Source organism: Macaca nemestrina, chromosome 2, assembly GCF_043159975.1.
Source record: "Macaca nemestrina isolate mMacNem1 chromosome 2, mMacNem.hap1, whole genome shotgun sequence".
Taxonomy (NCBI): Eukaryota; Metazoa; Chordata; class Mammalia; order Primates; family Cercopithecidae; genus Macaca; species Macaca nemestrina.
This window is the reverse complement of record NC_092126.1, coordinates 56,135,561-56,158,640: the sequence shown is the minus strand read 5'-3', so window position 1 is coordinate 56,158,640 and position 23,080 is coordinate 56,135,561. Positions and strand designations below refer to the sequence as shown.

At 34.4% G+C, this 23,080-nt stretch overlaps 1 long non-coding RNA gene across 2 annotated transcripts in view; it reads right to left on the bottom strand.

Moving 5' to 3' along the window:
* Window positions 1–23,080, bottom strand: part of LOC105499014 (uncharacterized) — a 118,962-nt gene that overhangs the window by 34,069 nt on the left and 61,813 nt on the right. For both annotated transcript variants that reach the window (XR_011619814.1, XR_011619813.1), the window contains exon 3: window positions 12,521–12,693. This is a non-coding gene — a long non-coding RNA (uncharacterized lncRNA). The remainder of the gene's footprint in view (window positions 1–12,520; window positions 12,694–23,080) is intronic.

The window sequence follows — 23,080 nt, the reverse complement described above, 5'->3', positions numbered from 1 at the left end:
TCAACTCTATTTCATACCTGAGGAAACAGTCTTAGAAAGATTAAATGGTTTACCCAAATTGCAAAGCTAGAGAGTGGCAGAGTGAGATTTAATCCAGTCCGTTTGATTTCAAGGCCTTATTATTTCCTACTATGTAAATATTTCCTACATTAGAGCTACACTTCACTTGTTAATATAGATGAAAATTGAAGCTTTAGGTAAACATGAAAATGAAAGCTAATAAACATCTTTTTAAAAAATAAGAGTACAGAAAGTCATTAGTTAAATTATAATAGATAACTTGATTAATAGAGACTGTTAAGTATTCTGCTCAATCTCAGAATGAATAAAGAGATGAATACAATCTTTTTATTCATCCAGAGACTTCCAAAATATGCTTGAAGGTCCAGCTCAAAGGCCACTTCTTGTTCCTGCTAGAGCAATCAACCAAGAGAAAGAAAATGTGAAAATAATGAAAATGTAAGTTAGTTCAGCCACTGTGAAAAGCAATCTGGTGATTCCTCGATGAACTTAAAATGGAACTACCATTCAACCCAGCAACCCCATTACTCAGTAGATACCCAAAGGAATATAATAATTCTATCATAAAGACACATGCACACATATATTTATCACAGCACTATTCAAAATACTAAAGATGTAGAATCAACCTAAATGTCCATCAACAGTAGACTGATAAAGAAAATGTGGTACCTATCATCATGGAATACAATGCAGCCGTCCAAAAGAATGAGATCATACCCTTTGCAGCAACATGGATAGGGCTGAAGGCCATTATCCTAAGAAAATTAACACAGAAACAGAAAATCAAATACAGTATATTCTCATTTATAAATGGGAGCTAAACAACAAGAACACATGGACACAAAGAGAGAAAAACTAGCCACTGTGGCCTACTTGATGATAGAGAGTAGGAGGAGGGACAGAATCAAAAAACTACCTATCGGATACTATGCTTATCACCTAGGTGATAAAATAATCACACACCAAACTCCTGTGAGCGTGCAGTTTACTTACATAACAAACCTGTACATGTACCTCTGAACCTAAAATAAAAGTTAAAAAAACCAAAGTTTTCTGTGAAACATAAAAAGGTTTTAAACAAATGGAAAAACATCAAATTTTTTTTCACAGAAAGAATCAATATTATCTTTTCATTCTTTATAAATTGATAACAATATTTAATGTATAAAAATAAATTAAAGTACAATAGTAAAGATATAGGCTCAACCTAATTGTCCATCAACAGATGATGTAGTATACGCTACATTTTCTTTATCACACATACACACATACACATAAATCAACTCAAGATGGATCAAATACCTTTAAACTTAATTGATAAAAGTCTGGATAAATTTTGAAGAACTTTTTTCATTGTTTTTTATGTCTTCTAATGTTGCTTGTGGAAACACTAATACTCTGATTCTCTTCTTTTCTGGGTTAGCTATTTACGTTTTTAGGATACTCCTATAAATTTCTCTTTTTTCCTAGTCTTCTGATTTTATCAGGAATTGATGAGATACAGTTTGATAAATAATCTTATAACATCCTTGATGATCTCTTCAATCCAAAGATTATATATTTCTTGCATGCTGCATACACACTTGGAACTGTTCTTTTATTTTTAAAATATTTTTTATTTTATTTATCATTTTCTTTTCCCTATAGTCTCTGTAAAGGTCTCCTTCTGGAATATCTCATAGATGTATTTTCTAACCCTGTGTCTGTTCTCAAAGAATCTTTTCTTTAATTTTCAATAACTTTTTATTTGTACCATAAATTCTAAGAAATTTCTTTTGTTTTTCTCACCACAAACTTGGCTATAATGTAATGTTCAGTTTACTATTTAGTTGGTACATTAAATTTATCAGTTCAGAGAGCATTTTTTAAATATCAGGTATTATTTCTTCTCAAATCTTCCTTCAGGTAATCATTCTGTATTTTTTTCTTATTCATAGTAGTATTTTCTTGCTTGCATTCTAGATGAAAAATTCTATCAAATCTCTATAAATGCATTAATTAGAAAAATTTAAAGGGTCTCTACTGTTTCCTTACTCATTAATTTTTCCCCCTGAGTTTAATTGTTCTATATGCTCTATGAGCTTTGGTTTTAATTGTGATCATTGTTTAGTTTTCAGGCTTCTTGCCTTAAAACATTCTTTGAACCTTAAGGAGGTTTCAAAACAGGAGGAAGAAATGGGCTTACCTCCTTCAAGACAGGATTATGGGTGGGAGTAGGAAATTCTCCTTTCTGATCTGTCTTTTTGTGTGTGATAATTTGCAGCAATGGCAATGGACTTGAGTCTGGTGGCATGATGGTACATATTTACTGGAGGTGGGATTGGTAACAGCATCCTGCACTGACTGTTTATGATGCACAGCATGTAAAGGCTCTTGCCCATTTTTACAGCCTGGTTCTCCAGACCTTCCATTGATTCTGTGAGCCAGCTAAAGCCCTTCCAAAAAAGCCCTCTATTGGTTAAGACTTCAATTGTCTACAAAGATTTTCTCACAAATATGGTTATCTTTCATTGGCCTTCATAGAATAAATGAAGGGCTACTTTTGAAAGCACAACTCTGGAAGTAGTATGGACCTCTTTCCCCTAATGCATTTCCCTTTATGGGAGGGGTGCCTGCAGTTTCTGTGGTGCTCGAACAGGGTGTGCGGGTGGGGAAGAGGCTTCCCTATACAGAGGGGCAGAGAGGAAGTTGGTGCCCTATATTGGGCAAAGTAAGGAAGGCTCCACACTAGCAGTGAAAAGCTTTAGTCAATTTCACTTCTAGGCAGAAGTGCCTTTCTCTATCCTCCCCCATTTCCTTTTTTCTCTCCTTCTGTCTTCTGTGCATTTGTAGAGTTCTGGTGATAGCTCTAATTCTGCTCTTTTCTTCAAGCCTGTGTTCACAGCCCCTTTATTTATGCAATAAACAGAAACTGGGAAGCCATGTGTTAAGAATGTGATTCTTTGATTCTTGTATTGACTGAATCTGAGTTTTTAAGTCTCCAGTATCTTGCACTGTGGTTTTTCTGTTCTTTCATCACCAACTAATTCCATTTGCTTTTGTCTTATATAAAATAGCCGAAGATGTTTGGTCTTCTGATGTCACTTCTTCTTTTCCAGAATTGATATATTTTTAAATTACTGTTATTCACTTTTCCACATCCAATGAGAACTTGGGAAAGAGGATGGAGAAATAGATGTACTCAGCTACCATCTGGTTTTGCCGTTACAAGAAATTTCCATTCTTCACTGAATGTTCTAAACCAGTGATTCTCAACCCTGGTTGCAACTTGGAGAGTTTTTAAAAAAATACCAGCGCTTGAGCCTCAGTCACAAAGATGATGATTTATTTAGTCTAGAATAAAACTGAGGGATCAGTAGTTTTAAAATCTCCAAAAGTGATTGTAATGTAGAGTTAAGTCTGAGAATGACTCTTCTAAACAAGTATATGGCCATGCTTAAATCAAGGAGTTAATTCTCAGACTTCCACGTCTGGAATAATACTCAGAGGAGATTCCAGGGCGCTATACCCAAGACACTGATTAAGTAGGAATCTGATTGTTGCTTCTGACTTAGATGTCTTCCAGGGGGACAGGGACCTGAGGTTTTCTTCAGGGTTTCTGAATACTTTTGTTTCTTTCTGCTCTATTTTTGCGTGCTGTGAAGAACCCTCACCCTCACTTACCAATGGCACTAAAGATAGTCTGTTACAGCTTCAAAATCTTCAATGCTGTGAACCAGGAAGTTATCCATCAAAATTCAATTAGAATGGACCTATAATGTGCATGTTATATGTTATCCCCATTGAGTCCCAGAAGTTCTCAAATACAGCTGGTTCTTCTTCTCAGACTCACTTCAATCATTCTGGGGATCTTTATTTTTCAAAGATTGCCAAACACTTTTCAAAGAATAATTATAAGTAAAAGAATAGTGACATTGGCCGGGCATGGTGGCTTCCGCCTGTAATCCCAGCACTTTGGGAGGCTGAAGCGGGCAGATCACGAGGTCAGGAGATGGAGACCCTCCTGGCCAACATGGTGAAACCCCATCTCTACTGAAAACACAAAAATTAGCCGGGCGTGGTGGCCCGTGCCTGTGGTCCCAGCTACTTGGGAGGCTGAGACAGGAGAATCACTTGGACTTGGGAGGTGGAGGTTGCAGTGAGCCAAGATCGCACCACTGCACTCTAGCCTGGCAACAGAGCAAGACTCCATCTAAAAAAACAAAAACAAAAACAAAAAGAATAGTGACATTTATGGATATAATTTTCACCCAGAAAAATAGGGCAGTCATTCGTTTACATTTGAAAAGCAACATTATAGTAACATTTTGCCATATATTTTTCAGGATAAAAGTAATGACAGAACCAAATTTGTTGCTCTTTACAGAGAATATGAATACCTTAAAGTCAAACAGAGGGAATGAGTTATCTTTGTCCTTGTATGTCATAACTGATTATAACATTTCTCTAAAACCATAATATATTTGCAAGGCTCAAAGACTGTCTCAGAAAACATGATAGGGCGTAGTTGGAAATCTTCTTTCCTTTTGGAGATGAAGACTGCTGTAAAGATTCATACCTGGCGTAGAAGTAAAATGCTTTCAAATAGCTTGCCAAGCTGTATTTTCAAATTTTATTTAAAAAATTATAGAGACATTAAATTTAAAGCCCCTTACATAAGAAACTAGTTCCACAAACTAAAATTCCAAATTTTTTCTAAGGTAGTTTTAATCACATGGCCTTAAAATCAGGAGATCCAAATAAAATTTTAAATACAAATAATTCTGCAGTGTTTACATTAGCATTATTATGAAAAATTTGAATGTCTGATTTTCTTATCCCATAATAAAACATGCTTTTATATTTCACAAAAAAGTCCCTTTTAATTATAATCTATTTAACACAACAGCACATCCCTAATTTATTAACTCTTAATTATATATTACAGAAGCAGCCAAAAAATCTGCTGTTTATTGTTGGAAAGTTTCCCATAAAGAGAAATAAAATGCAGGCGGTTTTGAAAGTATATAATTAAGAAATCAGTATGTAAAATTTCACTTAAATAAAATGTAGGGCAAAGGCATATGTTTATATCCTTTCTGTGAGGTGCATAAAATCCTGTCTGGAAAACATTGTCTGGTACATTGCAAGGTAGAAATTCAGATGAATTTAATTTGCATTGTAATAACTACAGGAAGACAGTATTTCAGAAAAAGGTAATAGTGGCTAAAAGACTGGATGCCAAAACCTAAGGAACAGCAAGTCATAATTTCCAAGGATAACATATGTTAACCGTGTAAATACCAGTTTAGAAGAAAGTCTCAACACAAAGCATTTATTCACTGATTCAACAAATACAGTATTTATCAAATGACTACTAGATGACAGGTATTATACTAGATGCTACAGATGCAATAGTAAGCATCAAAAACTGAAGTTTCTTCTTCATGGATCTCTTGGTCTATTAGACTATGAACACATGAGTTAAACAATTACAAAATAATTATATAACTACAAGCTGTGCTAAATTCTATGAAGGTACCTGGTGCTATAAAGGTGTGGAACAAGTTGGTTAGTGAAGAAAGAACTGTATAAAATATAACAATATTTTTAGTAAAAAGAAAAAATTTCAGTAAAAATTTCAGATTCATCAAAATCCATCTGAATGCATTTTACCAATAAGACTCACTGTTATAGTTGAATTATAGAGGAAATGCCTTAAAAATTTCTAGAAAGTAATCATAGCAAACTAGGGTTAGCATATATTGGTGTGGAAATGGTACACATTTAGACATTTGCTGTTTATCCTAGAGTTGCCCCACCTTGGGAATTTCTACATCTGAAGTTAAGGTTTTTAGACATACTTCAATTCAAAGAAGAAAAATAAGATATTTATAAGAAAGTGATAATGAAAAGTGAATAAGCTTCATCTTGAATGGGAACTGTTAAAAGTAGGAAAAACATGACTATAAACTTTGGGCTAATTATGATTGTTTTCTAGACTGATGCATTCCTGATTTATTCATTTTTAACGAGTAAGATAAAGTTTCATTAAGTTATATGTATCTGTTTTCCAGAGTAGGAGCAGGTATACGATACAAAGTAAAAAAACTTAAGGTACTCACTTCCATCATTATTTTTGATAATAATTAGGAAGTTAAATTATTAATGGAATTTGTTGACATAAGCTATAACATCGTACTTTATCATAGAAACATCTTGAAATCTACCAATTATTAAGCTTTTTGGTTATGTCAAAGGATAAATACATAAATTCAACATTAAAGCTGCTATTTGAACCATAGCCATTTTCCCAATTTATTTCTAGAATTCAGAGAGAATCACTGAACAGCTCACATGATCATATGATGTTCTAGTTACATAAATTAATAAGCTAAAACAATGCATAAAAGATATATCTAGATATACTTAGTTTTCTTAACCAAATCTTTGTAATACCTAGTGTTAACCCACAAGGCAGTGGCAGAACAAAAAGTATTCTCGCTCAGAAATAAAAGACTTTCTCTCCGTTAATTATTAAAAAAGCAAGAACAGGAACTCTTACAAAGCTACAAAAAAAGAAAAATCAACGTCATAAATTTTCAGCAGCAGTTACCACTTGTGGTTAATAAAATATAGTTAGAGCAAAACCTTACATTTCTCACCAATGCCTAAATGTCTTTAATCATGTAAAGGCTTTATTTAAAACCATTTAAAGACTTATTCTTTACAGTACTAAGAATCACTGGGATTTTGATGTGTATATACGCAATAAATTTACATATCTTTTCTCATTTAGAAGGCATGAATCTGATCAATTAGAAGTGTATGAATTATTGCATTTATATGTATATTTGCTTTAATATTAACAAAAGAGTGAGAATATGCAATTTTTATATGTTTAAATTAGTGAGAAAGTAAGTTTGTAATGACATTTAGGGGCTAGTTTGAAAGCATGGAGTTGACAACACTACTAGAAATTCGACCAGTTTGACGATGCCACAAGACAAAGAACTAAAATCAAATTTACTTTTTCCAATTCATTAAATTTAGTAAAATTTCAAAAACTATTGTGATTTTAATATGGAAGTAGATATTGCATTTTTTTAAATAAAATCTTCGTTTAATATTTGCCAATATAAATTTAGAAATTAAACCAGAGTATTTTCTTTTTTCTTTTCTTTCTTTTTTCTTTCTTTTTTTTTTTTTTTTTTTTTGAGAGGGAGTCTCAGTCTTCGCCCAGGCTGGAGTGCAGTGGCACCATCTCGGATCACTGCAAGCTCCACCTCCTGGGTTCACACCATTCTCCTGCCTCAGCCTCCTGAGTATCTGGGACTACAGGCACCCGCCACCATGCCCGGCTAATTTTTTGTATTTTTAGTGGAGATGGGGTTTCACCCTGTTAGCCAAGATGGCCTTGATCTCCTGACCTCGTGATCCGCCCTCCTCGGCCTCCCAACGTGCTGGGATTACAGGTGTGAGCCACCACGCCCGGCCAAACCAGAGTATTTTCCCATAAATGACTCAGACATCTTTTCTCTCAGTTAGGTAAAATTAATATATCTGTTAGATGAAAATTTGTGTGACATTTTCAAAATTACCTAAGAAAAACTTTTATGTGACTATACTTAGGAATTAACTATAAATTCTCAATAAAGTTTACTAAATATTCAGGACTGAATATCATTTTGTGTGAGGAGAAAAATAAATACCTTAGGTTATGTAAACCCTATGTTTCTATCTTAATGAGAAAAAGGAAAAGAACGTATCTTCTTTCAACCATTAAAATGCTTATAAAGTTGTTTAAGTTTGAAATTTAGAGTTATGGGTGACATTTTGGCTTCTACCTCTATATTTGTGTTTAATAGCAAAGTTCTGGGAATATGAAAGTACAGCTTATCATTATTAAGAAAATTAAAAATAATATGAGAAAAAAAAAACTACTGAGTTGGAATAAGAACTGAATTTAAACCATTCACTTGCCCCCATTAATTTGACAAGGATAACGTAGCATCTGTATTTTTTTTAAGCCGACAAAGAGAATCTATCAGTCAGGTGCTTGGAGGAAAAGATTGCAAACCAAATTTGGGATATTTGAGAAGATTCACAAAATAGTAGGCAGAGTTTAGGAAAATCAGTAGGGAATTGTGCAATACCCTGGGGCTAGCAACAGCTGAAAGCCATTACCTTCCCATTGCCTGAACAGGCAATAGAGGGAGAGTTACAGAATGTAGAGAGTAGGTGTTTCAAGAAGTGGCCTTCAATACAATTTCTGTCACCATCCCTCAAATGCTAAGATACTTTCGAATAGGAGAGCAAAGATAAGATGCCAAACCTTAGATGAGATGAGCTAAGTGTGGTTTGGAATACCTAAAATGTGTTATTAAATGTATAGTCCATTCTAAAATTAGTTCACCCTTTCTGAGTGTTCCTTTCTGAAATCTGTATATATAAGTTTTAATTTTTTAAATTTTATATATATATCTCTTTTTTTAAATTTATGTAAAATTTAGAAGGATAAGAGTTTGGAGAGAAAAGTTTAGGCAAAGACTGAGAATAATACTGATTCTAATTTTATATTCTGGATGAAAACCTAATATTAAAAGCCATTTTGTTATTTGTAATAACATTTATTTTACTCACTGACCCATTGTGGCAGTCAATAAAAGATACTTACGACAAGGTAATGTCTGAGTTAAGATTGTAAAAGGTGAGAATCAATAAGTCACAAGTAAAAATATGTTGAAGTTCATGAAAGTTCATTGTTAAATTTTTAGGAGTTTTGCAAGCTGGTTGTTAAACAGAGCCTTTGTTAAAAATTAAATTAAAGAAGGTAATAATAAAATAAATTACATTATAATCAAAGCTTAAAAATGCACTCATCACTTCCTAATCATATTGATGCTTTTCTATTTTCTATGCTCCTGAAGTTGTTTACATCTAATGAATGTATATGTTAGAAATATGACATCATGGTGCCACTGCTTCTCTTTTCAATTTCACATTTAATGATATCATAACTTGAAGTCAGTGATGTTGAAGGTATTTATTCCATAGGAATTTGCATCTTTTACAAATGAGGGCTTTTATTGTTGTTTCTTTTCTTGGAATCAGTTGTTAAATGTTTGCTAGTATAACATTGGAAAAGTGAATAGTGGAATGTGAGGATACAAACATGAATATTCCAAGCAAAGAAGCCTATATAAATAGTGATAAAGAAGGTGGTGTAGTGGTGGTGGTATTAACAGGAGTGGTAGTGGAGGTAATGGTGGTGTTATAATAATGGTAGTGGTAGAAGTAGTCAAAAAATCTATCTTTTCTTAAGTGCCAGGATTCTTAAATGCAGAGTCTTATCCAATCCTCATAAGAATCCTATGAGGCAGCTAATTTTCATAATTTCCATTTTGCCAATCAGGGGTCTGAGGTCTAGAGAGGTTAAAGAACTTGCCTATGGCCTCACAGAAGCAGACCTGAGCTATAAACCTGAGCATACTGGATCACATAGCTGAAACTTTTAAAGCATACTTCATCTGTTATTTGATACTGACGAGTCAATTGTAGGGTGGGAAATAGTGAGAGACTGAAGAGGTTAGCAAGGGTCAGAAGGTAAAGTACTTGTAACAAAATAATAGTAATAATCATTTTGAGTGTCCATTACATGGTAAGTAGTATAGGAACTTACTATATCTCACCACGATTCTTCATAAGGATGATTTAGCAGCTACACTTCATTATTTTAACACAATGAAGTTACTGTTTCTATAAAAATGATACATGCTTATTATAATAAAATCAAAAGAAAAGAAAAATTACACAAATAGCCCTGAAATAATTATATTTAATATGTGAACATCATTCTATGTATCTCTACACACATATATACAACTAGCAGATGACATATAGATAGACTCATAAAGATAGCATTTTATGGTGTGACACTCTGAAATTATATTCCTTTTTCTTTTCTTTTTTTTTTTTTTTAACTGAGACAGAGTCTCCCTCTGTCACCCAGGCTGAAGTACAGTGGCATGACCTTGGCTCACTGCAAACTCTGCCTCTTGAGTTCACACCACTCTCCTGCCTCAGCCTGCTGAGTAGCTGGGATTACAGGTGCCCACCACCACACCCAGCTAATTTTTTTTGTATTTTTGGTAGAGACGGAGTTTCACCGTGTTAGCCAGGATGGTCTCGATCTCCTGACCTTGTGATCTGCCCACCTCAGCCTCCCAAACTGCTGGGATTACAGGCGTGAGCCACCATGTCTGGCCTGAAATTATATTCTTAATAAACTTTGTATTTTTAAAATATTTTAGATTTATAGAAAAGTTGCAAAGGTAGTATGGAGTGTTACCTTATACCAGATGGTTTCACTGGTAAATTCTACCAAACAAGAAAGAAATGATATCAATGCTCTACAAACTCCTCCACAAAATAGAAGCAGCATTACACTAATAATAAAACTAGACAGAGACATTACAAGAAAAGGAAACTATAGACCATATCCTGAGTATAGATGCATAAATTCTCAAAAAATACTAGCATTTTAAGTCAACAACAATGTAAATTTAACAATGTATAGTAAGAATCATAAACCATGACCAAATGAAATTTATTCCAGGTATACAACACTGGTTAAACATTTGAAAATTGGTAAGCGCAGTTCACCACATCAACAGGCTAAAGGAAAAAAAAAAACAAAACATAATTATATCAGTTGAAACAGACAAAAAGTTTTGAAAAAAATTTAACACCCATTCATGATTTTTAAAATGCTCAGCAAACTAGGAATATAGGAAACAGACAAAAAATTTTTGAAAAAATTCAACACTCACTCATGATTTTTAAAACTCTCAGCAAACCAGGAATACAGGGTATTCCTGTTGAGGTAACTTCTTCAATTTGATAAGAAACATCCACAAATAAACATACAGATAGCTTAATGGTGAGAAACTGGAAATTGTCACCTAAAAACTGGGAACAGGGCAAGGAAATCCTCTCTCACCTCTAAAAATATGCTCAACATTAAATGCTATTAGGAAACCGAAAGTAAATTAAAACAGTAAGATGCCACTCCATGCCTATTCGAATAGCTAAAATCCAAAAACTTAATAGTACCAATTTCTGGCTTGGATGCAAAGCAACAAGAAAGTCTCATTCATTACTAGTTGGAACACAAATTGGAACAGGCACTTTAGAAGACAGTTTGGTAGTTTATTACACCTTGTGATGTTGCCCCCACAGTTTTTGAATGTTCTGTTTTGTGGTTTTTGGTGTTGGTTTGTTTTGTGTGTGTGTGTGTGTGTGTGTGTGTGTTTCATTTTTTTTTCTCTTGGCATTTTAGTTTGAAGATAAGTTTCTGTGAACCTATTGTCAAGCTCACTTAAGCTTACCTTCACCATGTCAAGTCTACTGAACCCATCAAAAGCATTCTTTCTGTTATAATGTTTTCTATTATTTCTATTCTTTCCTTTGATTTCTTACTATTTCTATTATTTCCCTTGATTCTTACTGTTTTTATCTCTCTGCTTACATTAACCATATATTGTTGCATGTATTCTACTTTTTCTATGAGGTTCCTTGATATATTAGCCATAGTTATTTTAAATTCCCTATTTGACAGTTTCAACATGTGTCATAGCTGAGTCAGATAATTGCTTTGTCTCTTCAGACTGTGTTTTTGCTTGCCTTTTAGTATGTATGCCTTGTAATAATTTTTTTAAAGCTGGACATGTCATATCAGGTAAAAGGAACTGAGGTAAACAGGCCTTTAGTGTGAAGATTTATGTTAGTATAACTAGAAATTGGGCTATGTTTAATGTTTGCTGTAGCCCTAGGTGCCAGAGGCTTCACTTTGTCTAGTGTTGTTTTGTAATTCCCTCCTGGCTTTCGACTTCTGTAGTTACTCCTTTTCAGAAGGACTCAGTATTTTGCAGCTCTTTCAGCTACAATTCACTGTTATCCTGGAGTCCCGTTGGTGTGATGCTAAGGTTTGAGGCAAGAAAGTATCCTACAATCATTCAATTAAATGTCAGTGTTTTAACCTGAGTCTCAGGGCTTTGACCCTCACGATTGTTTCTTCAATGGTATAATTTCTTTATTCCCCCCTTTGTCTACTCCCTTCCCTGACTACACGTTCCTGGTCTATTTCTTTGAAACTCTGGCCCTGTTAGACAGAAAGCTCTGACCTTGGTTGAGACAGGAAGGCGAGAGGGAGATGGATGTGAAGAAATTACATTCCCTCAGCTGGAATAAGGTTTTGATAAAGTTTTCCTTTGTTATGGAGAATGCTCTGGATATATTTCACAATCATTGATCTTCCTCTATCCCTACCAGAGCCAGGAAGATCTTTCTCAGATCTTTACTGTGAGAACCTCATGGAATTTCTGTAGGTAAAACTCAAGAATGTGTGGAGACCAACCCCATACACATACTGTGGTCCCCAGAAGTTTCAAATTATCAAGCTAGACCATGCTCGGTCTCCAAAAATTAATCAAAATTAATATTTAAATGTTCCTACCAGTATTAACTCCAGCAGTTATGCTCGAAGTATGCCTATCTTCAAGTATGCAGATATTGCCTGTGATTTTCTTCATCTACAGGTCTTTTCAGATTTCAGGGTGGCTGTTTCCTTTGCAACTTCAGTTATCTAGTGGGTCTAAGTCATTGATCTTCAGTTTCTTCAGCTTTTCTCTAGTAGGGACAGGAATATTTTTAACCTCTTTACGTATCAAAGTGAAACTGAAAACTCTGCATTTATTTTTAAATAAAAGCATCAATTCTAATTCCAAACAAACTTAAAAGTAAAGAGTTACACTTTTTATACCATGAGATATGTTTATTTCTAAAAGAATTCACTAAGATTAAGAAAAAACATTATGAAAAATATTAAAAAGTCTGACTAAGGTTGAGTCATTTTTTAAACTTTTTTTTTCAGTTTTAGACAGTTTGACTTTTGCCTTAAAAGAATGTTAGCATTCTTACCCTTCATTCAATGTTTTCTACCCTTTCCTTCTAATTGTTGTCAATCATATTGTTTTGATATTGTGAGACTTATAACATTTCCATAGTCATTTCCACAGATATTTAGCCATAATTCTCAATAAAACAGAAGCAATATGTACCTCCAGGCTTTTAACCATGCCTTTTCCTCTTCTGAAATAGTTATTTTATTTCTTTATCAACTGGATTTTGGCATTGAATGGTAGTCTTGGTTTTAATGTTTTGTGTTTTGTTTTTTCAAGCAGGCTTCAGACATTCTATTCCCTAGGTTGTTTAATGTCTTAAAAATGTGCTTAGGAGCCTTTACATTTTGATAATGTCTTGGGTTGGTGAAAACGTTCTGTTTTTCTCAAAACTTGGCTCCTTTCTTCTGGCTCTGAATTTAGCTGTGGAGAAATTTGAGGGGAAATGTGCTCTCTTTTAGGCCTGACTTACAAAACTTACCTAGTGTAGCTATAAATGTTGTTGTGTGTCAATTTTTCCTCTAATACTAGAAGAGATTAACAAAAATTCCTGCACAATATTTCTTAATTTTAAGTACATTTTTTGTATTATGCCTTTGAATACTTTTTCTATTCTACATGTCCAGTTATCTAATTGTCTGGCCTCCAGTTTAGATTCTTCTTTCTAATTTCTTTAATTCATTTGTCTTTTTTTATTCTCTCCCTTTGATTACCTCTAACTACTCTTGTTCAGTAATTTTATTTCAGTCACTTCATTTTGTTCTTATTTCTAATTTATTTCTTATTTCCTTAATGATAATTTGATTCTCAACTTTTTCTTCACACTTTAATCTCACCATTCCCATCTCATTCTGACAGAATCTATCTTTTCCTCATACTGCTATTTTTTTAATTTATATTCTTATTAAATTTTGTAGGCTAAAGTAGCCATGAAGAATCCCTCTTTGTTCTCTGAGAATTTCTTTGTTTAATCAATATCAAATGACATTCTTTGAAGTCTAAAACACTGGCTGTACACATTTTCTTATTTTATTGCTGGTGAATATGTATATATTCAGCAATATAATATATAATGCATACTTATATATTATACAGTATAGATATTGAATATATGTGCAAATATATATTACATATTGAATATATATAGAATATATTTTGAATATATATTATATGTAATGTTGAATATATATTATATATTGAATATTATATATTCACAGATTCCTGAAACACCTGATATCTAATGGCCCAATCATTTCTTTATAGACTGAATGGAGTGTGAACTAATCTATGGGTATGAATTTATTATATTATATATTAAATATATATTATCTATATATTATATCTATAATATTATATATTCTATATATAGAGAGAGAGAGAGAGCTATTTTGACTTCTTGCTAGTCTCTATCATGGTTAGCTAGACAACTCTTAGATATTACTCCCATTTTATGGAGAAAGAAATTAAGTTTTAAAGAAGTTAAATTCCCAAGATTGTACATACATAGAAGGTAATGGATGGATAGAGATAAACCAGTAAAATCAAGATTTTAAACCCCTGTATTCTAGTCAGGTCAGTCTTGTTTTTCAACCATTCCTATCTATGCCATACTTGTAGTTTTGCTTCAAATGTCATTGAAAATATTATTATTTCTTCCCTCTGCTTGTGGTAATCATGCTGCTACAGTAACATGACTAATAAATTATGGTACACACAGGCTGACTCTTATCACTGACAGGCCAATCTGCCTTGACATTTAGGTATGAAGATGATGTATGTGGATAATAAATTCACACCCATAGATTAGTTCACACTCCATTCAGTCTATAAAGAAATGATTGGGCCATTAGATATCAGGTGTTTCAGGCATCTGTGATGCATACTAATCCCAAGAAGATCCAATTCTATGATATCTAACAAGTAAGAATTTCATGGCTGCTGCAACCAGTTTAAAGGGGCTTATTTATCTTAAAACTACGCTGACATAACTAAACAGAAACAGAGCAAGATGGCTGAATAAAAGCCTCCAGCAATTGTTCCCTCTGCAGGAATACCAAATTGAACAACTATCCACATAAGAAAGCACCTTCATAAGAACTAAAAATCAGGTGAGTGATCATAGTAACTGGTTTTAACATTTTATCAAGGAAAGAGGCACTGAAAAGGGTGGGAAAGACAGTCTTTTATTGCCAAAGTTGCTCCTCCCCATCCCCTGGCAGCACCATGTGGTGCAGAGAGAAAATCTGTGCACTTGGGAAAAGCAGAGCAAAGTGATTGTGGAACTTTGTAATGCACTCAGTGCTGCCCAGTCACAGTGGAAAGCAAAACAGGGCAAATTTAGTGAGCACCCAAAGAGGGAGCATTTAAAATGACCCTGCCAGAGGGAAATCATCCATCCCTGTGATCAGAACCTGAGTTCCAGCAAACCTTGCCACCACAGACTAAAGTGCTCTGGAATCCTAAATAAATCTGAAAGGCAGGCCATGAGAACTGCAATTCCTGGACAACTCCTGGACAACTCCTGCTGTGCTGGGATCCGAGCCAGTGAACTTGGGGTGCACAGGACCCATTGAGTGCCTTATTGGGGTTGCTAGGGGAGTGCTTGCATTACCTGTCCCCTAACTACAGGCAGCACAGCTCATAGCTTGCAGCTCTGGGAGAGACTCCTTCCCTCTGCTTGAGGAGACAAGGGGAGAGTAAAGACGACTTTGTCTTGCAACTTAGATACTAGCTCAGCCACAGTAAGATGAAGCATGAAGAAGAGTCCTGGAACCCCTATTCCAGGCCTTAAGTCCTGGATGACATTTCTAAACCTGCCTTGAGCAAGAAGGGAACCCACTGCCCCAAAAAGAAGGACCAAATCCTGGCACAATTCATCATTTGCTGACTAAAGAGCCCTTGGGCCTTGAATAAACATCACCAGTAGCCAGGCAGTACTTGCCACAAGCAGGGAGTAAGATCCAGTACTATGCTGCTTTCAGGTGAGACCAGCACATAACCAGCTGTGGTGACCTCGGGGGGAGGCCCCTTCTGCTTGAGGAAAGGAGAGGAAAGAGTAAAAGGGACTTTGTCTTGCAAGTTGGGTTCCAGCTCAGGCACAGTATAATCAAGCAGATACTTAAAGCCCCTAATTCCAGCCCCTAGCTCTTGGAGAGTATTTCTAGACACACCCTGGGCCAGAAGGGAACCTGCTGCCCTGAAGGGAGAGACCTAGACCTGGCAGGATTTACCAGCTCCTGACTAAAGAATCCTTGGGCCTTGAATATACTTCACTGGTAGTCAGGCAATAGTCAACACAGGCCATGGGCAAGACCTTCATGTGTAACCTAGAACAGTGCCAGAAATAATGGTCACAGGATACCCCTCCCCCAGCTCCAGGAACCTCAACACAGAGAAAGCTAGTTTGAGGGAAAGTAAGGGAAGATAACAAGAGACTCTGCCTGTAATTCCATGGAATTCTCTCAGATCTTACCCAAGACCAACAAGGTAATATCTCCATGAATCTGCAAGAGCCACAGTGTTACTAGGCTTGGGGTGCTCCCTAATGCAGATGCACCAATGGTGACCAAAGACATAGATCAAAACATACAATACTTTTGAATAATTGGAAAGCCTTCTCAAGAAGGAAGAGTACAAACAAGTCCAGACTACAGCAATTAGAATAAATATATAACTCTTCAATGCCTGGATATTGATGAACATCCACAAGCATCAAGACCATCCAGGAAAACATGACCTCACCAAATGAACAAAATAAGATACCAGTGGCTGATTCCACAGTGACAGAAATATGTGACCTTTCAGATAGAGAATTTAAATTTGTTTTATTGAGGAAAATTAGTGAAACTCAAGATAACACAGAGAAGGAATTCAGAATCCTACTAGACACATTTAACAGATATCAAAATAATTAACAAAAAATCAAGCAGAAATTCTACAACTGAATAATTCAATTCACAAACTGAAGAATGCATCAGAATCTCTCAACAGCAAAATTGAGCAAGCGGAAGACGTAGTGAGCTTGAAGACAGGCTTTTTGGAAACATTGTCAGAGGAGAAAAATTTAAAAATAATGAAAAACAATGAAGCACGCCTACAAGATCTAGAAAATAACCTCAAAAGGGCAAATCTAAAAGCTATTGGCCTTAAAGAGAAGTCAGAGAGAAATACAGGGGTAGAAAGTTTATTGAAAGAGATAATAACAGAGATCTTCTCAAATCTAAAGAAAGGTATCAATATTCAAGTACAAGAAGGTTATAGAACATGAATCAGATTTAACCTAAAGAAGACCACCTCAAGACATTTAATAATCAAAACTCCCAAAGGTCAAGGATAATAAAAGGATCCTAAAAGCAGCAAGAGAAAATAAAGAAATAACCTGCAATGGACCTCAAATATGTCTAGCAACAGACTTTTCAGTGGAAACCTTACAGGCCAGGGGAGAATAGCATGGCACTTGAATTTCTGACAAAAAGAAACAAAAAACTTTTCTCCTAGAATAGTATATCCAGGAAAAAATATCCTTCAAACATGAAGGAGAAATAAACACCCAGACAAGCAAAAGCTGATGGATTTCATCAACACCAGGCCTGTCCTATAAGAAATGCTAAAGGGAGTTCTTCAATCTGAAGGAAAAGGATGGTAATGAGCAATAAGAAATCATATGAAGGTACAAAACTCACTGGTAATAGTAAGAACCCAGATAAATACAAAATACTATAACACTGTAATTGTGGTATGTAAACTACTCATATCTTAAGTGGAAAGACTAAAAGATAAACCTATCAAAAATACAAACTACAACCACTTTTCATGACATAGACAATGTAATATGATATAAATAGAAACAACAAAAACTTTAAAAGTGTATAGGGGGTCAGATTAAGCGTAAAGTCTTTATTAGTTTTCTTTTTGTTTCTTTGTTTATGCAAATAGTGTTAAGTTGTCGTCAGCTTAAAATAATGGATTATAAAATAGTATTTGAAGACTCATGGTAACCTCAAATTTAAAAACATACAATGGATACACAAAAAATAAAAAGCAAGAAATTAAATCATACCACCAGAGAAAGTCATCTTCACCAAAAGGAGGACAGAAAGGAAGAAAAGAAGGAAGAGAAGACGGCAAAACAACCAGAAAATAAGTAACAAAATGGCAGGGGTAAGTTTTTGCTTATGAACGAAAACGCTAAATATAAACAGACTAAACTTCTCAATCAAAAGGCATAGAGTGGTTGAATGGATTAAAAAGCAAGACCCAATGATCTGTTGCCTACAAGAAACACACTTAACCTATAAGACAAATAAAACACACTTTACCTATAAGACTCAAATAAAGACTGAAAATAAAGGGATGATAAAAAGGTATTCCACGCAAATGAAACAAACAACAAAAAAAAGCAGGAGTAGCTATACTTATATCCAACAAGGTAGGTTTCAAAACAAAAACTATTTTAAAAAGACAAAGAAGGTCATTATATGATAAAGGGGCCAATTCAGCAAGAGGATATAACAGTTGAAAATACATATGCACCAAACACTAGGCCCCTAGGTATATAAAACAAATATTATTATAGCCAAAGAGAGAGATAGACCCCAAAATAATAATAGCTGGAGACTTCAGCACCCTACTTTCAGCATTGGACCAATCATCCAGACAGAAAATCAACAAAGAAACATTAGACTTAATATGTACTCTTGATCAAATGGACCTAATAGATATTTACAGAACATTTCATCCAACAGCTGCAGAAAACACACTCTTCTCCTCAGCATTCTCAAAGGCCACATCTTAAGCAAAAAACAAGTCTTAAAATTTTTTTTAAAAATTGAAATCATATCAAGTATCTTCTCAAATCACAATGAAAAAACCTAAAAATCAATAACAAGAGGAATTTTGGAAACTATACAAACACATGGAAATTAAACAATATGTTCCCGAATGAACAATTAGTCAATAAGGAAATTCAAAAGGAAATTTAAAAATTTTTCAAAACAAATGAGAATAGAAACACACCATATTAAAACTTATGGGATACAGCAAAAGAAGTACTAAGTGGAAGGCTTATAGAAAGAGAAAGAAAAGAAAGAAAGAAAGTAGGAAAGAAAGAAAGAAAGGAAGAGAGAAAGAAAGAAAGAAAGAAAGAAAGAAAGAAAGAAAGAAAGAAAGAAAGAAAGAAAGAAAGAAAGGAAGGAAGGAAGGAAGGAAGGAAGGAAGGAAGGAAGGAAGGAAGGAAGGAAGGAAGGAGAAGGAAGGAAGGAAGGAAGGAAGGAAGGAAGGAAGGAAGGAAGGAAGGAAGGAAGGAAGGAAGGAAGGAAGGGAAGGAAGGAAGGAAGGAAGGAAGGAAGGAAGGAAGGAAGGAAGGAAGGAAGGAAGGAAGGAAGGAAGGAAAGGAAGGAAGGAAGGGAAGGAAGGAAGGAAGGAAGGAAGGAAGAAAGAAGGAAAGAAAAACTTCAAATACACAATCTAATGATGCATCTTTAGAAACTGAAAGAGCAAGAGCAAACAAAACCCACAATTAGTAGAAGAAATAATAAAGATCAGAGCAGAAATAAATGAAAATGAAAAGAAAAAATACGAAAGATTTAAAAAATGAACAGTTGGTTTTTGAAAACATGAAAACAAATCAACAAACCATTAGCCAGATTAAGAAAGAAAGAAGACCTAAATAAAAATAGAGATGAAAAAAGAGATATTACAACTGATATGGCAAAAATTTAGAGGATCATTAGAGGCTTCTATGAGCAATTATATGCCAATAAAATGGAAAACCTAGAATAAACAGAGAAATTTCCAGATACATACAATCTACCGAGATTGAACCATGAAGAAATCCAAAATCTGAATAGAAAAATAACAAGTAATGACATTAAAGCTGTTATAAAATGTCTCCCAGCAAAGCAAAATTTTGGGATGCAATTGTTTCACTGATGAATTTTACCAAACATTTAAAGAAGAAATAACACCAATTCTACTCAAATTATTTCAACAAATAAAGAAAGAGGGAACACTTCCAAACTCATTTCACAAGACTGGTATTACCCTAGACGCATATACATTTTTAAAAAGAGATAGAAAGAGTAGACACATACACATTTTTAAAAAGAGACAGAGAGAGTAAACTACAGGTCAATATCGCTGAGGAACATTGATATAAAAATCCTCAACAAAATACTAGCAAACTGAATTCAACAACACATTAAAAAGATGATTCTTCATGACCAAGTAGGATCTTTTCCAGGGATGCAAGGATGGTTCAACATATGGAAATCAATCAGTGTGACACATCACATCAACAAAATGACAGGCAAAAACCATATGATCTTTTCAATTTATGCTGAAAAAAGCATATGATAACATTTAACATCCCTTCATGATAAAAACCCTAAAAAAACTGTGTATACGAGGAACGCACCTCAATACAATGATAAATGGATAAATTTCTAGACACATAAAACCAATTGACACATATAATGAAAGCCATGTGTGTGACAGACCCACAGGTGGTATCATACTGAACAGGGAAAGACTGAAAGGCTTTCTTCTCAGATCTGAAACAAGACAAGGATGCACCACTTTCACCATATGTTATTGTTACACAACATAGTACTGCAAGTCCTAACTAAAGCAATCAGACATGAGAAAGAAAAAAGGGCATCCAAATTGGAAAGGAAGAAATCAAATTGCCCTTGCAGATGATATGGTCTTATATTTGGAAAAACCTAAAGACTCTAACAAATTCAGTAAAGTTGCAGGATACAAAAATCAGTGTACAAAAATCACTAGCATTTCTATATGCCAACAGCAAACAACTTGAAAAAGTAATCTCATTTACAATAGCTACAAATAAAATACCTAGGAATTAACTTAATCAAAGAAGTGAAAGACCTTTGTAATGAAAGCTATAAAACACTGATGCAAGAAATTGAGGAGGACACAAAAATGGAAAGATACTCGATATTCATGAATTGGAAGAATCAATATTGTTAAAACGTCCACATGCCAAAACAAACTACAGATTCAATGCAATCTCTATAAAAAACCAATGACATTCTTCACAGAAATAGAAAAAAAAAAACCTAAAATTTATATGGAACAACAAAAGACCCAGAAAGCCATCCTGATATAAAAAGAACAAAACTGGAGGAATCACTTCCCCTTACTTCAAATTATATTACTGATCTATACTAACCAGAACAGTACAGTACTGGCATAAAAATAGCCACATAGATTAATGGAACAGAATACAAACCTCAGAAATAAATCTATACATCCACAGTGAACTCGTTTTCAACAAAAACGCCCAGAAAATACATTGAAGAAAGGATAATCTCTTCAATAAATGGTGCTGGGAAAAGTGGATATCCATATGCAGAAGAATGAAACTAGACCCCTATCTCTTACCATATACAAAAATCAAATCAAAATGAATCAAAAACTTGCATCTAAGACCTCAAACTGTAAAACCGCTAAAAGAAAACATTGGGGCAACTTTCCAGGACATTGATCTGGGCAAAGATTTCTTGAGTAAACCCCACAGGCACAGGTAACAAAGCAAAAATGGACAAATGTGATCACGTCACGTTTAAAAGCTTCTGCACAGCAAACAAAACAATCAACAAAGTGAAGAGACAACTCACAAAATGAAAGAAAATATTTTCCAACTATACATCTGACAAGGCATTAATAACCAGAATATATAGGCAGCTCAAACAGCTCAATAGGAAAAAATTTAATAATCCAATTTTTAAAATGGGCAAAACATCTAAGTAGACATTTCTCAAAAGAAGACATAAAAATGGCAAACAGGTATATGAAATGGTGCTCAATGGCATTGAACATCAGGAAAATGCAAATCAAAACTACAATTAGATATCATCTCATACCAGTTAAAATGGCTTTTCTTATATACAAAGGACTGGCAATGATGAATTTTGGTGAGGATGTGGAGAAAATGTTACCCTTATACACTGTTGATAGGAATGTAAATTAGTACTGTCTCTATGGAGAACAGTATGGAGATTCCTCAAAAAACTAAAAACAGAGCTGCCATATGATCCAGCAACCCCACTACTAGGTATATACCCAAAACAAGTAAATCAGTATATCAAAGAGATATGTGTCCTGCCATTTTTATTGCAGCACTATTCACAATAGCCAAGATTGGGAATCAGCCTAAGTATCCATCAACAGATGAACACATAAAGGAAACGCAGTATGCATCTACAATGGCGTACCATTCAGCCAAAAAAGAATGAGATCTTGTCATTTGCAACAACATGGATGAAGCTGGAGGATATTATATGAAGTGTAATATGCCAGGCACAGAAAGACAAACATTGCATGTTCTCACTTATTGGTGGAAACTAAAAATCAAAATAATTAAACTCATGGAGATACAGAGTAGAATGGTAGTTACCAGAGGCTTGGAAGTGAAGTGGGTGTAGGGAGGAAAAGGGATGGTTAATGAGTACAAAAATATAGTTAGATAGAATAAATAAAATGTAGTATTTGATAGCACAACAGTATTATTAATGACAATGGTAAAGGAATCAGAGCTGTTATTTTCTAGGAATGAATGTGTTAATGGAGTGAGCATCAACAGCAGATTTCCATGGTAACCTACAGACTTCAAAAACAGTTAATTTCTAACACATGAACAACTTCTGGAAGGTCACGTACGTGTGTATGTGTGTGTATGTGTGTACAATGTGTTTTATAAATTTACATTATTGAGTCATTGATCGCTTGCAGTGTGTTAGCAGCTTTAGAAAAGGTAGTTATACGGAGCTCAAGGACACTAAATTCCTATATCAAGGGTTTCTTAACATTAATCACTTTTTCTCTCTTCAAAAACCAAGTAAAATGACCTCTTGAAATAGCTGTAGTATAATCCAATTTACAGTTTCATAGAAAATGTCAAAGAAAAACGTCTATTTTGTTCCTGTTCTCCATAAGTAATAATATATCTCATCTGAAGGCTCTAGGAGAAAAAAAAGGAATAAAATAAAAGCAACTGATATCTCTGCCAAAATATGTGATCTGTGGAAGCAAGTTCAACAATAGTGGTAACCAATATAAAATAACTTGAAACAAGTTTAATCAGTTGTAAATTA